The sequence below is a fragment of the Coenobita brevimanus genome, chromosome 61 (assembly GCF_032717465.1).
Source record: "Coenobita brevimanus isolate Jiangsu-jjx chromosome 61, ASM3271746v2, whole genome shotgun sequence".
In the NCBI taxonomy this organism is placed as follows: Eukaryota; Metazoa; Arthropoda; class Malacostraca; order Decapoda; family Coenobitidae; genus Coenobita; species Coenobita brevimanus.
Window position 1 is genome coordinate 41,763,474 of NC_137014.1, and position 20,079 is coordinate 41,783,552.

At 40.2% G+C, this 20,079-nt stretch overlaps 1 protein-coding gene and 1 non-coding gene across 2 annotated transcripts in view; one reads left to right on the forward strand and one right to left on the reverse strand.

Moving 5' to 3' along the window:
* MCU (mitochondrial calcium uniporter) overlaps positions 1-20,079 on the forward strand; it is a 247,266-nt gene that overhangs the window by 222,019 nt on the left and 5,168 nt on the right. The gene's annotated exons all lie outside the window — the stretch shown is intronic.
* Positions 13,172-13,290, reverse strand: LOC145403861 (5S ribosomal RNA). The gene has a single exon (XR_013898056.1). It is a non-coding gene; the product is annotated as a 5S ribosomal RNA (ribosomal RNA).

A 20,079-nucleotide genomic window follows, 5' to 3' on the forward strand; every position in this document is an offset into this window, starting at 1 on the left:
AAATGAGATACTTAAAGTGACCTGGAAATTAAGCAAAGAGGCGGTCATGGAAAATATTATAATAAGAAAAGATCTGAATGAAGAAGAAAGAGAAGTTTTAAAATCATTAAAGGAAGAAGTAAAGGAAAAAATGATAAGAGGACAGAGGAAGAACGTAATACTTTTTTTTTGGTGAGTATTGGATATGAAAGTAAGGAAATGGTATTTAAGGAAATAGAAGTGAAGGAAACTAGGGGGATGGTTGTGAAAGATCAGAAGTTGAGGAAGTGGTACGGACAGAGAGTAGGAGAGAAGAGGGTATTAATAATGTCAAAAATAATTTGAAGGTGATATATACTAATGTTGATGGTTTCATATCGACAAGGATCGAAATTAATGATTTCTTGAGAGAACATGAACCTGATGTCATGTGCTTTGTAGAGACCAAATTAAGAGAAGATATTGATGTTCATTTGGGAGATGGTAAATACAAACTGTGGAGAAAAGACAGAAAAGAAAAAAAGGGAGGAGGAGTGATGATAGCAGTGAAGAACAACATAAATGTAGATACTGTGGAAATGGGAGAAGGCAGGGCTGAAGTGATATATATGAAATTAGAAACTGGAGAGAATGTTAAGAGAGATATGGCGGTAGTGTATGTTCCCCCAAAGACGAGAGCATGGAAGGACGACGAATACCATGAGATGTTGTCAGATATGGCTAGCTACTTGCAAAAAATAATTGAGAAAAGCAATAATATAATTTTGGTGGGTGACTTTAATTGTAAAGAGGTGAACTGGGAGGAATGGTACTGGAGGCGGCGAGGATTCGTGGGGTACTATGTTATTAAATATAATAATGAATAATGTGATGACACAGTGGGTCAAAGAAGAGACACGGTTTCGAGGTGAGGACACACCAGCAAGGTTAGATTTACTGTTCACCAAAGAACCCGATGTAATAGAATCATTGGAATATCTCTGTCCTTTGGGAAAAAGTGATCACGTGGTCATTGAGTTCCAGATGTTAATAGGAAACGTTGAGCCAAGAGACGAGTTTCATAGACAGGGAAGATACAACTTTGGCAAAGCAAATTTTACAGGATTGAGAAACTTTTTTGAAAATGCGGATTGGAGAAAATTCAGAGAAACAAGAGAGATACAGAGGAAGTGGGATATCTTTCTAGACCTCTATAATTTGGGAGTGGAAAAATTTGTACCAAGAGTAAGAGGGAAAGAAAACAGGAAAAAGGAGTGGTTTAATAGAAGGTGTATGATAGCCAAAAAAAAGAAAGATAAGGCGTGGAACAATTGGAGAAAGAGAGGTAACGACAGAACAAAGGAAGAATATAAAAGAACAAGAAACGAATACACAAGAATACGTAGGGAAGAAGAAAGGAATTTTGAAAAAGGTATAATTGACAAATGCAAGGATGAACCCAAACTGTTTTATAGATTTGTTAATGGCAAACTGAAACAAAAGGAAGGAATCACCAAGCTGAAAGTAGATGGAGAGGTCTTTAAGGATGCGGCAATGCAAGCAGAAATAATGAACAAACGTTTCCAGTCAGTTTTCACTAAAGAAAAGGAGCTTGTGGAAGGGGAGGGAGTGATTAGAAATGTTCCGGTGATGAAAGATATAAAAGTGGAGGTGCAGGAAGTGTATAAATTACTGGAAACTCAAGATGTAAGGAAAGCCCCAGGACCTGATGGAATTTCTAATTGGGTACTGAAGGAATGCAGAGAACAACTGGCGGATAAAATTCACAGCTTAATTGTATGCTCACTGGAAGAGGGGAAAGTGCCAAAAGAATGGAAGAGGGCAAATGTGGTACCAATTTACAAGGAGGAAACAGGGAAGAACCCTGAATTATAGACCAGTGTCACTAACCCGCATGGTCGCAAAATTGTGTGAGAGAATCCTGAAAGACAGATGGATAAAATATCTGGAAGAGATGAATAGTTTGGCTGAATGTCAGTTTGGATTCAGAAGTGGAAGGTCATGTGTTTCAAACTTGTTGAGCTTTTACTCAAGAGCGATTGATGTGGTACAGGAGAGAGATGGTTGGGTGGATTGTGTGTACTTAGACTTAGAGAAGGCCTTTTGACAAGGTACCTCATAAGAGACTAATGTGGAAACTAGAGTATATAGGAGGACCAAAGGGGAAACTTCTGGAATGGATGAGAGACTTTTTGAGAGACAGACAAATGAGGACAGTAATAAAGGAAAAGATGTCTGGATGGAGGGAAGTAACAAGTGGAGTCCCTCAAGGCTCAGTGTTGGCGCCAGTAATGTTCCTGATTTACGTAAATGATATGGTAGATGGAGTGAACAGTTATGCGAGTCTGTTTGCTGATGATGTAAAGATCTTGAGGAAGATAGAGGTTGAGGAGGATTGTAAAATACTGCAGGAGGATTTGGATAGGATACACAATTGGAGCCGGACGTGGGAAATGAAATTTAATGTAAAGAAATGTAAAATATTGGAAATGGGTAAAAGTACCAGGAGACCATCACTGAATTATTTTTTGGGTAATGAATTAATCACAAAAAGGAGAGAAGAGAAAGATTTGGGAGTGCTGGTCCAAGATAGTTTGTCACCAGAAAAGCACATTAACAAGATAGTTGGAGAGACTTATAAGCTCTTGACTAACATAAGAGTAGCATTTCATTATATGGATGAGGAAATGATGAAAAAATTGATAGTGGCCATGATCCGCCCAGGTTAGAATATGTGGTGGTAGTGTGGTCCCCACACAAAAAGAAAGATATAAACAAGATTGAGAGAATACAAAGAACAGCAACCAAGATGGTCCCCAGTCTGACAGACCTGTCATACAGAGAGAGGCTGGAAAAACTGGATTTGCCTTCGTTAGAGGAAAGGAGAAAGAGGGGAGACATGATTGCGGTGTTCAGGACCATGGTGGGAGTAGATAAAACTGACAAAGAAGATCTGTTTGTATGGGATAAGAGAGCAACAAGAGGGCATGGAATGAAATTGAAAAAGTCAAGCTGCTTGAAGGATATCAAGAAATATAGCTTTCCTTACAGAAGTATAGACTTATGGAATAGCCTGGACAAAGAGATCGTCCAGTCTAAAAACTTAAACGAGTTTAAAGTTAAATTCGACTTATTGAGAAACAGCGACGGAAACCCACGAGCATAGTACATTCCGTGTATATCACAATTAGGTATATTCTTAAATATTTGAAATGACTTAGACAAAGAGGTGGTGCATGAGAAAAACATTCATGTGTGTAAAGGTAGACTTGATAAATGTGGATATGGAGACAGGACAACACGAGCATTGCTCAATTCCTGTATACTACAAATAGGTAAATACAAATAGGTAAATACACACACACACACACAAAGAACTAGGGAGGATCAGAGAAGAATACATTTTTTTTTACAAAGTAATTGGATTGCAGGCACGAAAGTGGAACATAACCAGGAGGGATTAACCCTTTAACCGCGGGTGTCATTCCAGAATGACATTGCAAAAACTGGACCAAACCGCGGGTGTCATTCTCGAATGTTTGTGAATATTTTGAATACCCCGCGTTTTTTCCGTGCGCCAATTGTTTCAAGGGAGAGTAGCTATTAAGTTCTTTCACTCCAGCCAACCCCCACCTCCCTCCTCCCCCCCCTGAGGCCCCACCTCCCACCCCCTGGGCCCCCCACCCCACCCCGGACCAAACACGCATCAGTATCTGTCCAGCTGTGTGAGCGACAACACTGCTGATGTGGAAGTGAAGTGCGGGCAATTACAGTGCCTTTTACCTGCCTCAGTGAACACAGAGTGGGTGTTTATCGTATGTGCAGTGTTCATATATGTTTATAGTATTATTATCAGAATGAGGTTGGCATTTGGTAATGGCGTGTGAGCGAAAAATAGTGATTACAACACCGCTGATATGGCAGTGAAGTGCGGGCAATTACAGTGCCTTTTACCTGCCTCAGTGAACACAGAGTGGGTGTTTATTGTATGTACAGTGTTCATATATGTTTATAGTATTACTGTATTATCAGAATGAGGTTGGCATTTGGTAATGGTGTGTGAGCGAAAAATAGTGATTACAACACCGCTGATGTGGCAGTGAAGTGCGGGTAATGACAGTGCCTTTTACCTGCCTCAGTGAACATAGAGTGGGTGTTTATCGTATGTGCAGTGTTCATATATGTTTATAGTATTATTATCAGAATGAGGTTGGCATTTGGTAATGGTGTATGAGCGAAGGTAATGGTGTGTGAGCGAAAAATAGTGATTTTAGATGGCTCACTTCTAATGGCACTGCCCATCCAGTGATAGTCAACGAAATCATGAAATCTACATCATTGCAAAGCCGAAGGTTAGTACTTTCTAATGGTACCTTATTTTTTGCTCTAGATTTATTCTGTGCAGAGTTACTGAAAGTGACAGTGATATACAGTGATGCGACAGTGACGTGCTTTACCAATAATTGTATAATGGATAATGTAGCAATAAGGGATATTTTGCCTAGAAAAAAATGTAAATATTGGCCAGTATAATAAGTGATATTGGAATAAGAGAATCTGCGGCACTTGTGTAATTCTGTGGCACTTGTGTAATTCTGTGATGCGACAGTGATGCAATATAGTAATAAGTGCAGTGTAAATATAATGTATATTGCCCAGATTATATGTAAAATAATATTAGAAGTTAGAAATAATGAAAAGATCGCCCGAAACGTCAGTGAGCGGGTGATGCCGCAGTGAAGTGAGGCGCAGCCGCAGTGAAGTGCCTTTTACCTACCTCAGTGAACACAGAGTGGGTGTTTATCGTATGTGCTGTGTTCATATTTGTTTATATTACTATTATCAGAGAGTGGTTGGCATTTGGTACTGGTGTGTGGGGCGTAAAATAGTGATTTTACACCCCTCACTTCTAACGGCTCTGCCTGTCCTGTGAAAGTCAACAAAGTCATGAAACCTCATCAATGGAAAGCTGAAGGTTAGTACTTTCTAATGGTACCTTATTTTTTTCTCTAGCTTTATTCTGTGCAGAGTTATTAAGGTTTAAAGGTTTGTTTACATTTGGCTGAAACCCCCGCGGGAGAGGACAGTCAGACCAAAACAATACCCGCGGTTAAGGGGTTAATAAGGAGGAAGGTAGTATACCCAAGTCATGACAAGTATGTAAACAAGATAAAGTTCATATACTCAAATGTAGATAAAATGGTATCTGAATTATTAGAGATGAATGATTATATCACAGAAAATGAACCACATATTATTTGCCTAACTGTAAGAAAATTAACAGCAAAGATATCAAACAATACCCTAAACCTAGAGAAATGCAGTATATGGAGAAGAGATAGGAGCTTAAAAAAGGAGGAGGAATTATAATATTAACAAAGAAAAATCTGCAAGTCAAAGAAATAAAACTAGATATACCCTCACAAGTAGAACTGATTGCAGTAAAGATTAATACATCTGAAGGGAGAGTAATTGTTGCAAATTTATACATGCCACCCAAATCAAACAAGTGGGAAAGAGGTGAATATGAAGATCTGGCAGAGAGTACAATTCAGAGTTTAAGAGCATTGCTACCTAGAATGGAGGAGAAATCTGAAAGAATTATATTAACTGGAGATTTTAATACAAATATAAATTGAAACACTCTAGATATAAAAAGCCTAGAAAGCTGTTGGGACCAAAAGCTCCTGGACCTCGTGCAGGAGTTTTTCCTAACACAATGTGTAAAGGAAAGCACCAGAAAAAGAGGACTTGATGTACCATCAGTACTAGATCTTATGTTTACTAGGCAAGAAAACGATATTGACAATATAGTGTAATTATCAACATTCGGCAAAAGCGACGATACAGTACTAAATTGCAACTTCAGGATTCCATATGACATAGTTAACAGTAATGAAAATTACCAAAAGAGCCTAAATTATTAAAAGAGAAACTACCATGACCTAAAGAAGTACAGGTACTTCTTAGAAAGGGATTGGGAAAAGGAGCTTAGAGGACAAGATTTAAATGCTATATATAAAAAATTCTGTGAACTTTATGAAATGGGAGTCCAAAATTACACCTCACAGCACAAAGAAGCAGAAAAGAAGATAAAGAAATGGTTTATTACAGAATGTAAGAAATAAAAAAAGAGACTTGCTGTGGTATAGATACAGAAGACACAATAGTGAGAGGGCATATAACAACTATAAACAGGCAAGAAACGATTATACAAGAATAAGGAGAGCGGCCCAAAGACAGTTTGAGGAAGACATCTTAAATAAAAGTAGTGATCAACCGAAGCTAGTTTACAGCTACATCCGAAGCAAAACTAAAGTGAAAGATAAAATACAATCCATTATGGATGAGGGGATCATCTATACACAAGAGAATGATATTTGTGAAGCACTAAATAAGAATATCCAATCAGTTTTTACAGTTGAAAATAATTTTTGAGAGGGATGATGTGGAACATGCATGCCCACACATATTGCCAGATATACAAAAATCAGAAAAAGACATACAGGAGGAATTAAGTAAATTAGACAAAGTAAAAGCAAATGGTCCTGATGAAATACCATGTTGGGTGCTACATGAATGTGCAAAGGAGTTAAGTAAACCATTATCTTTAATATTCAAGGAATCCTTAGGTCAAGGTAAACTACCTGATATTTGGAAGAAAGCAAACATTGTTCCCTTATTCAAGAAAGGGAATAGACAGAATCCACTCAACTGCCGACCAGTATCACTAGCCACCATTGTAAGCAAGATATTAGAAAAGTTGATAAGAAAAGTTTGGGTAAATCATGTAGAAGAACACAATATGATAACAGAAAAACAGTTTGGTTTCAGAAAGGGAAAATCATTTGTTACTAATCTATTAAGCTATTGTGACAGATATTCCCAAAATGGGCCAAAAACCGCAAAAAAAAAAAAAAAATCTGACTTTTTTCCTAACCTTAATTTTAAATTGCCGCGTGGCGCCGAACAGCTGTTACACCATGGTCCCTTCACCCCTTCCCTCCTCCTCCCTCCCCCTCCCCCCTCACCTGTCAGGGTTGCCATTTGGTATTTTTCATTACCAAGTGTGGGCCAATTTGGTAATGAAAAATTTGTTTGGTAATGAATCAGAATAATGCATTACCAAATGGATTTTTCACATGTATGAGGATACACAGGATGGAGATGGTGGGTTGTTTGCTCTCTCTGATTAATCTGCTACCCTACATAGCGTGAAAATAATCAACATGGTGTTAATTATAAGGAGAGTGATTACATGTATTTCCTCTTGTATATATAATTAGTGAAGAATAAATGCTAGCTTTACAAATTTGGTAATGAAAAGTAAAATTTGGTAATGAAAGTTGAGGAGATTGATAATGTAGCCGTTGCGATCTGGCAACTCAGTTACCCCGCCATCATCAACAGTCACAGCCTAACTCCAATCGAGAGCAGATGCTTTTAGCAGTGCAAGCCACAGGTGCTTGTTTTTTGTGAATAAACTGCAATACCTCGCCACTAGAACACACGGGAATTTACAGTGTTGTGCAGTGTTAAGAAATTAGAATTTAGAGTGCAGAGGATTAACTGTGGACTGCAAACTGGCGGTTCAAACCAGTCCAGGAGCCATGGACTTGTAAGTACCCAGAATGTTTAATATTGTTTAAACTCACCTCTAAAGCCTCATTTTATGGTTCTGTTGCATTTATTTCAGTCTTTTATGTCCCTTGTTGGTGTGATTTGGGTCTTAAATAGGTGCAATGCATGTCCAGAGGGAGTTGTATAGGTGTTTTTCTCAGTTAGGGTCCAAAAGTACAAGTCCAGGAGGCTGGGGCCCAATATCCGGACAGGATCACTATCCGGACATGCCTTTGGCTCTGTTACATCGGATATTGGAGGGATTACTGTCTGTATTTATATATATATATATATATATATATATATATATATATATGTATATATGTATATATATATATATGTATATGTATATATATGTATATGTATATATATATATATATATATATATATATATATATATATATATATATATTTTTTTATGCGAGGAAGAAGGAACCAAAGGCCATGAGCCCGCAGTAACAGTTCCCTCCAAGAGAAAAACAAAATACAATAGAGAGCCAAATTCAAGATCCGATCATTTTGAGATGCCTGGACACACTGCGTTTGAAAGACTGGAGATCATAGGCAGCAGGAAATACAGACAGAGGGAGACAGTTCCAGAGCTGACCTGTTGCATAAATGAAAGACTGGGAGTAACGGTTAACTCTTGCATTAGAGAGTTCGACAGAAAAGGGATGAGAGTTTCCTGCCAGACGGGTGCTACGCGCCCATTGTAGAGATGGAGGAATGCAAGCAGACAGTTCAGAGGAGCAGTGACCATTAAAGTAGCGATAGAAAAGAGATAAAGATGCAACAGTGCGGCGAAGAGACAGAGGTTGAAGGGAGTCAGTAAGAGGAGGAGAGTTAATGAGATGAAAAGCCTTTGACTCCACCCTATTGAGAAGAGCTGTATGTGGGGAGCCTCCCCACACATGAGAGTTGTACTCCACACAGGGGCGGATAAAACCCCTGTATAGAGTCAACAATTGTGCAGGGGTAAAGAAAGAGCGGAGTCGGCTTAGCACACCCAATCTCTTGGAAGCATATTTTACAAGAGATGTAATATGATCTTTCCAAGATAAGTCCCGAGTAAATGAAACCCCAAGCATGTTCAAGGATGATGCAGGATTAAGCTGAATATTATTAAACATTAGTGGGTATACCTGTGGAAGATTTTGTCTTAGATGCATTAAAGACAACCATATTATTTTTACCCCAGTCAGAGATACGAGCCAAGTCAGACATTAGGTGTGCCATAGCCTCATCCCTTGTTTCTTGAAGTAACTGTTGAGATGGGCGTTGCGGGAACCGAATGGAAAGGTGAAGGGTGGAGTCATCAGCATATGAGTGGATAGGGTTAGATGTACAGCTTAGAAGATCATTGATGAATAAAAGGAAGAGAGTTGGTGATAGGACAGAGCCCTGAGGAACACCACTGTTGATAGATCTCGGAGAAGAACGATGGCCGTCTACAACAGCGGCTATAGAATGACCAGAAAGGAAGCTAGCGATGAAGGCACAGATAGAAGGATAGAAACCGTAGAAGGGCAGTTTGGAAATTAAAGATTTATGCCAGACTCAATCGAAAGCCTTTGAGATGTCAAGTGCAATGGCAAAACTTTCGCCAAAGTCCCGAAAGGAGGATGACCAGGAGTCTGAAAGGTAGGTGAGAAGATCGCCAGTGGAGCATCCCTTACGGAACCCATACTGACGATCGGAAAGAAGGTTGTGATAGGAAAGATGCCTTAAAATTTTTCTATTAAGAATTGACTCGAAAACTTTTGAAATACAGGATGTTAAAGCAATTGGACGATAGTTGGAGGGTTGGGAGTGGTCACCCTTCTTTGGGACTGGCTGAATGAGAGCAAACTTCCAGCAAGAAGGAAAGGTACAAGTTGACAGACAAAGGCGAAAGAGTTTGCCTAGGCAGGGTGTAAGCAGTACCCTCGCGTCCAACATGGTAATATTGTCATGCATGGGTCCCGTGTTGGACCAAAAACGTGTTGGACAAACAATAGAGCTCATGGGGAAAAATGAACTATGTCAGCAACCCTAGGAAAAGTCACCCTAAATACCTACCATATACCTATACATATATTGGTACTATTGTAATTATAATAAATGGTACTGTGCTATGAATGATAACTAACCTTTTAGGATAGTGTTGATGGGCTTGCTGGGAATGGAAGGTGGTATCCAAGGCTATAGGTAGTCCTACTGGGTCCCCGGAGGATGGCTGCTGGCATCACTAGCGGGTAATGGCTGCTGCTCCTCCACAACCTCCCTCATAAATCCTTCGAAATCACACTCAGAATCACTATCTTCGTCCACAGCCATGGAAGGTCCTGCTTCTGCCTGTCCCTAGCACTCTGTAAGCCTTCACTGCTGCAAGGATCTTGTCTTGGTTTTTTATTATGGCCCTCACATTGGCTTCATTCATGTCGTAGGCCTTGGCAATGTCAACTTTCCTCTCCCCTTTCTTCTTCCTCTCGATGCTTTCTAGCTTGGTGGCCTGAGGGAGGTGCCGACGGTTCTTGGGGATCTCAGAAGGCTTCCTAGGCATCGTGAGCTGGGTAAAATGTAGTAACAAGGGCAGAAAATGCAGCAAGAAAAAAGCACCTTCTAATGCGAATTATGCGACTGAGTGGCGCTGTGGCGGGAGAAATTTAAACAAAACATCACATGACAGCAGAAGCGTTTTTAATTGGGCAGCATCACGATCACGTCACGATAGCGGGCAGGGAAGGCTACTTGATCAGAAGCTTTCATTGGCTATCATCATCATAGGAATGTCCAGTATGACCGTGTTGGACTGGGGGTGATCGTGCTAGAGGTGAACTCCGCGAATTTCGCCCACTTCTCGGAGCTCTGTGCGTGTTATGCTAACACACTCGTGTTGCAGTAATTAAATCGTATTAAATAATACTAATTATTTGCTCTCCGTGCTGGACGTGAATCGTGCTGGACTAACGCGTGTTGGACGCGAGGGTACTGTATATATATATGTATGTATATATATATATATATATACATATATATATATATATATATATATATATATATATATATATATATATACATACATACTGTACATACAGTATACTGTACATTGTGGTTGACCAAGATGGGGATATCTATCATTCACTCACTTGATGTTGTCTCTCTCTCTCTCTCTCTCTCTAAATTTATATATATATATATATATATATATATATATATATATATATATATATATATATATGGGGGACGTGGAAGGTGTGTGTAGAATATTTACAGAAGAAATATGTGCAGCATGTGATGTGGTGTGTGGAAGGAAGAGAAGACGGAGGGGGGTGCAAGAAACAGCGTGGTGGACTGAAGAGGTGAAAAGGGCTGTGGCACAAAAGAAGAAAGCATACAATGAATGGATGAGAAATAGGGGCGTGGAAGAAGTTGAGAGGCGGAAGAGAGAGTTATATGTAGAAAGAAAGAGAGAGGTGAAAAGATTAGTAAGAGAGAGTAAGAAGAGAGTGGATGAGGAATTTGGAAGGAATTTGAGTGTAAAGTGGAGGGACTGTAAGAAAATGTTCTGGAAAGAGGTGAAAAGAGTAAGACAGGGTGGAAGTGAAGTTAGCAGGGGAGTGAAAGATAAAAATGGTAGATTACTAGTGGAGAAGGGAGAAAAAAGTGAGCAGATGGAGAGAACACTTTAAGGAATTGTTGAACATAGAGGATGGAAGTAATGCGAGTATAAGTGGCTGGGGAATGGCTGGGAGAAGGAGGGAGGTGAGAAGACAGGAAGAAATCAGTAGGATAGAAGTTGTGGAAGCAATGAAGAAAGTTAAATCAGGGAAAGCCCTAGGAATTGATGGAGTGTGTGGTGAAATGCTGAAGCATGGGGGAGAGATAGTAGTAGAATGGATGTGGAAGATGTGCAGATTGGCCTGGGAGGAAGGTAGAGTCCCGGAGGATTGGAAGTCAGGTATAATTATTCCCTTGTACAAAGGAAAAGGGGAAAAAGAAGTGTGTGGTAATCATAGGGGCATTTGTCTTCTTAGTATAATAGGAAAAGTGTATGGTAGGATACTTATTGACAGAGTTAGAGAAAGAACAGAAAAATTAGTTGGAGAAGAACAGGGAGGCTTTAGGAAGGGAAGAGGTTGTGTAGATCAGATATTCATTCTCAGATCTTTAGTGGAAAAGTTTCTAGAGAAGGGAAAGAAGTTGTATGCGGCTTTCATGGATTTGGAGAAAGCATATGACAGGGTGGATAGACTAGGATTGTGGAAAGTGTTAAGAATATATGGAGTAGATGGGAAGTTGTTGAATGCTGTGAAGAGTATGTACGATGGTGCGAAGGCTACAGTGCGTGTGGATGGTGAACTAAGTGAATTTTTCTCTTTGAAAGTTGGGTTGAAACAGGGATGTGTCATGTCTCCATGGTTGTTCAATCTGTACATGGATGGGGTAATAAAAGAGGTACAAGGTAGGGTAGTGGATGTTGGAGTGGCCCTGGTGAGAGAGGATAGTGTTTGGAAACTCCCTGTACTGTTGTTTGCAGATGATACTGTGTTGTTGAGTGAAGACGAAGGGGAGCTGCAAGGCTTGGTGGATGAGTTTGAGAGAGTGTGTAAGAAACGGAATCTAAAGGTGAATGTAGGGAAGAGTAAAGTGATGGTCTTTGAGAGAGGTGAAGTCAGTGAATGTACAGCGAGGTTGGATGGTGAGGAATTGGAAAATGTGAGTACGTTTAAGTACTTGGGTAGTGTGATGAGTAAGGATGGAGGTTTGGAGGGTGAAGTGCTTGAAAGGGTACAGCAGGGAAGAAAGGTTGCTGGTTCTTTGAAAGCAGTGATAAGAAACAGGGAAGTGAGCATGGAAGTGAAAAAGTTACTACATGACAGTATTGTGATACCAACTCTAACGTACGGAAGTGAAGCTTGGACATTCTTGGAAGGACACAAGTCAAGAGTGAGAGCAGTGGAAATGAGTTATTTAAGAGAAGCCTGTGGAATCACATGGAGAGACAGGCTGACGAATGAGGATATAAAGGAGCGTTGTGGTGTTGATGTGGATGTGATAGGAAGTGTTATGAGGAACACACTGAGGTGGTTTGGCCATGTGGAGAGGATGGAGGGTGAAAGACTGACGAAGAGAGTGTATGTGAGTGAGGTGGAGGGGGAAAGAGGGAGGGGGAGGCCGAGGATGCGATGGAGAGATGGGGTGGAGAAGTATATGAGAGAGGGGGGTGTGAGTTGGGAGCAGGGGAGTGAAATGGCGGGGGACAGGGCGACTTGGAGGCGATTTGTTTGTGGCCACCCCAAACGGGATTGAGGCGTCTGGCAATAGATAGATAGATAGATAGATATATATATATATATATATATATATATATATATATATCTCATTCATTTCTCATTCATTGCCAGACGCCATGTATCCCAAATGGGGTGGCCAAGGGCTTAGAGATAATTGTTTATATATGTATATTCATTCATTCATTGCCAGATGCCATGTATCCCAAACGGGGTGGCCAAGGGCTTAGAGTTAATTGTTTTACAGGGAGGGGCACTAATCCTCCACCAACCCCACTTGACACTTAGGGAGAACGTTATGCCAACAGCATCTGGTGTTCCCAGGCGGTCACCCATCCAAGTACTAACCAGACCCAACGTTGCTTAACTTCGCTGATCGGACGGGAAGCGGTGTACTCAACGTGATATGGCCATTGGCTATAATATATATATATATATACTGTATATATATATATATATATATATATATATATATATATATATATATATATATATATATATATATATATATATATACAGTAAAAGTCTTGTAATCCGAATTGCAGGGGACCGAGGGTCTTTGAGACTATTGTTTTTTTCGGGCTGTTGGGAGGGCCTTTTGAAAACATAAGAAATATGTACTGTACATGATCATTAAATAAGCACTTAAAATTTTATGGGTTATCGTTTTACTCACTGGAAATGCATAGAAATGTAGATGAATTGTTGGAGGCAGGTACATCCAAGTCCAAGGGCAAGTCCGAGCCAGATAAATCCTTCAATGAAGCCCAGAGAAATTGGAAAAATCCATCCATCCATCCATCCATTGCCAGACGCCATGTATCCCAAATGGGGTGGCCAATGGCTTAGAGTTAATTGTTTTACAGGGAGGGGCACTAATCCTCCACCAACCCCACTTGACGTAGGGATGCCAACGGCATCTGGTGTTCCCAGGCGGTCACCCATCCAAGTACTAACCAGACCCAACGTTGCTTCCCAGAAAAATAAAAAAAAAAGACCAGGAAAATTCGAATTATTTCACCATGACAGATTCTGAGTACAGTACAGTCACTACTCGTTATACGATGGGGTTATGTCAGGTCATACCTTAATGTATAACGAGTTTATCGTTAATCGGAAAATTGAAATACATTATAAAAGGGGGGTTATGTCAGCTCAACTTCCCAAAGTCACCTACCCAAGACTGAAACAAAAATGACAACCCACCTTAATCACTTCCTGTGTCGGTCCAAGTCATCTCCAAGACCAAAACAAACACTATCACACCAATACAGGCAGCGTTACTCACGTACAGTAAATTGTTGCAACAACACAACAATCATACTTGCATAACATTGGCCTGGTGCTACACGATGTATACTGTAGTACATTGCTTGGCTGAGAGGTGACGATAGCAGGGGGGGCACACGTGAGCAAGTGGAAAAGACAAGTCTTTGAAGGGGTGGTGAGAAGCAGCTGAAACAAAACAATTTTCTGCATGCTGGGGCCACCATCTTGCCTGAGACAAGCGACGGTCGCCTTGCGTGTGCCTGGCGCTTCTTACGAAATTTTCCAAGGGTAATATCGTTATAGCTGGAAATTTATCGTAAATTGGATTTTGGGGTGGAACTTTTCTGTTATCGTTGTAGCGAATTATCGTATACCGGATCAACGTATAACGAGTAGTGACTGTATTGGGATCTTCGGATTATTGGTGGCCAGATTAGAAGACTTTTATTTTATATATATATACATACCATATCTAAAGGTGAATCTAAAGGTGAATGTAGGGAAGAGTAAAGTGATGGTCTTTGAGAGAGGTGAAGTCAGTGAATGTACAGCGAGGTTGGATGGTGAGGAACTGGAAAATGTGAGTACGTTTAAGTACTTGGGTAGTGTGATGAGTAAGGATGGAGGTTTGGAGGGTGAAGTGCTTGAAAGGGTACAGCAGGGAAGAAAGGTTGCTGGTTCTTTGAAAACAGTGATAAGAAACAGGGAAGTGAGCATGGAAGTGAAAAAGTTACTACATGACAGTATTGTGATACCAACTCTAACGTACGGAAGTGAAGCTTGGACATTCTTGGAAGGACACAAGTCAAGAGTGAGAGCCGTGGAAATGAGTTATTTAAGAGGAGCCTGTGGAGTCACATGGAGAGACAGGCTGACGAATGAGGATATAAAGGAGAGTTGTGGTGTTGATGTGGATGTGATAGGAAGCGTTATGAGGAACACACTGAGGTGGTTTGGCCATGTGGAGAGGATGGAGGGTCAAAGACTGACGAAGAGAGTGTATGTGAGTGAGGTGGAGGGGGAAAGAGGGAGGGGGAGGCCGAGGATGAGATGGAGAGATGGGGTGGAGAGGTATATGAGAGAGGGGGGTGTGAGTTGGGAGCAGGGGAGTGAAATGGCGGGGGACAGGGCGACTTGGAGGCGATTTGTTTGTGGCCACCCCAAACGGGATTGAGGCGTCTGGCAATAGATAGATAGATAGACATACCATATATATATATATATATATATATACAGTAAAAGCTTCATATAATGGAATAATTCATCCAACCCCTATTCCGTTTTATCAAATATTCTGTTTTTTCAAGTTTCCGTTCCAGAACCATAGATGGCACGTAATTTTCCGGAAATTTGCGATTTTTCCCATATATCTTCCCTAACTTGCGACCTGAAGCCTATACACAGTTGCTAGTAAGTAGCTTCTTTTGCTACAAACACACATGCTGCATATGCTAGTCATAATGATACACACAGAGCAGTCAGAACCCACAATAATAATAATAATAATACAGTAATAATAATAAATAAAACAGTAAAAAACTCACCTCCAGATGGGGAGGATATGACTTGTTTGTAGAATTATGCCAGACACAGCCCCCCAAACATGTATCAGGCATGATGCTTCAAGATTATTTCTAATTTCTGGCCAAGAGAAAGCCTCACCCTTTCCTTTTCTTCCTGCACTTTAGGCATGGCGAACAATTGGTTTCCTTATTTTCTACAGAAAAGGCACAAAAAAGTTTGTAATGCCAAGGTAATGATGCACGCTTGGAGAGAAGATTTGAACTGTGAGGGGGTTGCTGGTAGACTGCGGTGAGGTGAGCGGCCTCACCCGGCCTGGGACAAAGCGGCTTGTTGCCGCGGCCTGTGACAAAGCCCCGAGCCTTGTGATTGACTGGAAACGTTCCGGTGCATCAAAATTTTTCCACAGCCACGGACAAACTGGCTTGTTTCCGTTACGGAAACCCGACGCCTCACGACAGAACAGAAAACTTCCGGAATATTACGAATACCGTACGGAAAAAAACTGTTCCGTTTTCTCAAGATTTCGATTTATCTCGCGTTCATTATATCAAGCTTTTACTGTATATCTATACATATACAGTATATATATACAGTATATATATATATATATATATATATATATATATATATATATATATATATACAGTATATATATATATATACAGTATATATATATATACCGTATATATATATATATATATATATATATATATATATACAGTAAAAGTCCAATTCTTCGGCATCCAATTCCCCGGCAAATCTGACATTTCGGCAGTTTTGAGAAATAGTCCCTTTTACGAAAATCTCTGATCATTCGGCAGATTTTCCGATTTTTTTCATCCCCTCTACTGCTGGGGACTTCTTCCAGCAGTAGCAGACTCCAATCAACCCCTTCTATTGTCTATCTATCTATCTATCTATCTATCTATTGCCAGACGCCTCAATCCCGTTTGGGGTGGCCACAAACAAATCGCCTCCAAGTCGCCCTGTGTGTTCTATTGTACATATGTAAATATGGAACCTACTATAAGTTTAGGTAAGTGCATGTGAACTTGTAGGCCTACTGTATCATTACATTTATATACAGTATGTTCACTAATTTCTTTATTTTTCATATTCATGTATAGTACTGTATTCATTACAGTATTGTACAGTATCAAACAGTATACAGTACTCTCTCCAAACACATTTGTAATGATATGAGTAGTGATGATAATGTTCACCGAAACATATAAGGTACTGAGTGGGTAGGGTTTTTGATAATTCGGCAATTTTGATATTTCGGCACTTGTCTGGTCCCATAGATGCCGAAAAATAGGACTTCTACTGTATATATATATATATATATATATATATATATATATATATATATATATATATATATGTATATATATATATATATATATATATATATATATATATATATATATATATGTATATTATATATATATATATATATATATATATATATATATATATATATATATATATATATTCATCATCCAATCCAGTGCTGCCCCATGAGGAGCACAGGAGCCAGGGGCTAGGCAAGTTGGTCCTGATAATTAAGATGAGAGGGACCAACCTCACTCATCCCTGAGTGGCACTATGTGAGGAATAAACCCCAGTCACCAATTGGATATAAACCTGCACAGGCTCAATCCAACAGGAGCGCTTTAATTGCCCACTAAACCACCAAGCACCATAATTTGGTTATGTGGTTACCACCCAGTGTAGTAAATGGTTTCCTGGTGTACAGGAAACCATTTCGCTTGTCGCTCAGGGTGAAGTCACCCATGGGCAGAAGGAAGAGGAAAGAATGAAGGAAAGAAAGACAGAAGAGGGAGTGTAATGTCACCCGTAGGCAGAAGGAAGAGGAAAGAATGAAGGAAAAAAAGACAGAAGAGGGAGTGTAAAGTCACCCATAGGTAGAAGGAAGAGGAAAGAATGATGGAAAGAAAGACAGAAGAGGAAGGAAGAGTGGAAAGGGCAGACACCCAAAGCAGCAGTACATCGAGTGAGCAGATGGTGAGCACCCCCACCTACCATAATATATATATATATATATATATATATATATATATATATATATACAGTATATATATTGCCAGATGCCATAATCCCGTAAGGGGTGGCCATTTGACTTTGAGTTATTTGTTTTACAGGGAGTGGCACTATTCCTCCACCAACCCACTTGTTGACACGTAGGGAGCACGTATGGTTTGATTATATGGTTACTACCCAGCGTTGTAAATGGTTTCTTGGCTTACAGGAAACCATTTGACTTGTCACTCAATGTAAAGCCACCTGTAAAGGAAAGAAAAGCAATAGGAAGTGACAGGAAAGATGGAAGAAATAGGAAGAGAGGAGGGCGGGCACAGAAAAAGAATGATAAACGCTAAGGAAGAAGTAGGCAGTACTACATCAAGTGAGTGGATGATGGTCGTCACCATCTACCAACAAAATATATATATATATATATATATATATATATATATATATAACCAAACCATGCGTGCTCCCTACATGTCAACATGTGGGTTGGTGGAGGATTAATGCCCCTCCCCGTAAAACAAATAACTCAAAGTCAAATGGCCACCCCTTGCGGGATTGTGGCGTTTGGCAATAGATAGATAGATAAATATAAAATAAATAATAAATAAATAATTTGATTTTACGCCAGGTATCCCCAAAGGGCTAAGGCTTTGACCCTGGGTAGAGGACTTTTGGACTGGAGCGTGTAGCATTTTATGACTGGATGACCTTGCTGATGTCTACCAATGACCCTTGGGTGGATTCGATCCTCCGACCCTTCGGTCAGAGCGGAGCGCTCTATCCCACTGAGCCACGGCTGCTACAGTATATATGTATATATATATATATATATATATATATATATATATATATATCTATTTATCTATTGCCAGACGCCTCAGTCCCGTTCGGGGTGGCCACAAACAAATCGCCTCCACGTCACCCTGTCCGCTGCCATTTCACTGCCCTGCTCCCAACCCACACCCCCATCTCTCATATACCTCTCCACCCCGTCCCTCCATCTATTTTGTATGCGAAGAAGAAGGAACCAAAGACCATGAGCCCGCAATAACAGTTCCCTCCAAGAGAAAAACAAAATACAATAGAGAGCCAAATTCAAGAACCGATCATTTCGAGATGCCTGGACACACTGCATTTGAAAGACTGGAGATCATAGGCAGCAGGAAATACAGACAGAAGGAGACAGTTCCAGAGTTGACCTGTTGCATAAATGAAAGACTGGGAGTAATGATTAACTCTTGCATTAGAGAGTTGGACAGAAAAGGGATGAGAGTTTGCTGCTAGATGGGTGCTACGCACCCGTCATAGAGGTGGAGGAATGCATGCAGACAGTTCAGAGGAGCAGTGACCATCAAAGTAGCAATAGAAAAGAGATAAAGATGCAACAGTGCGGGGAAGAGACAGAGGTTGAAGGGAGTCAGTAAGAGGAGGAGAGTTAATGAGATGAAAAGCCTTTGACTCCACCCTATTGAGAAGAGCTGGATTTGGGGAGCCTCCCCACACATGAGAGTTGTACTCCACACAGGGATGGATAAACCCCTGTATACCTCAATATAACGGACTTCAATAGACTGCAATTTGCTTTTATCGGACTCGAGGCGCTACCAGACTAAGTTCCTGTATATCGGAAAAAGTCTGATAAAGCCAGAAGCAGTCCGGACTGCCTGACCACTTCAGGTATGTTCGCCACAATAAGGTAAATAAAAGACATGTTTATCTGTGTACAGTACAGTATTTTTATATATATTGTACCATTTGATTAATGTAGTGAAGTTATAACACAGTACAGTACCGCAGTGGTAGTCAAAACAGTTTAAAAACCATTCATGCTATCCAGACTAATGTCTGATATATCGCAAAAAGTCCGAATTAGCAGGGGGAAGTCCGGATGTCTTTTTTATTGGAATTTCGCATTTTTCGGAATGGTTTGGGCCCCAATTAGTCCATTATAGTGAGGTCTTACTGTATACAGTAAAAGCTTGATATAACGGAATAATTCAGCCAAGTCCTATTCCGTTCTATCAAATATTCCGCTTTTTCAAGCTTCCGTTCCAAAACCATAGATGGAACGGAATTTTCCGGAAATTTGCGATTTTTCCCATATTTCTTCCCTAACTCATGACCTGAAGCCTATACACAGTTGCTACTAAATAGCTTCTTTTGCCACACACACACACACACACACACACACACACACACACACACACACACACACACACACACATGCTGCCTATGGTAGTCATAATGATACACACAGAGCAGTCAGAACCCACAATAATAATAATAATACAGTAATAATAATAAATAAAAGAGTAAAAAACTCCCCTCCAAATGGGGGGGATATGACTTGTTTGTAGAA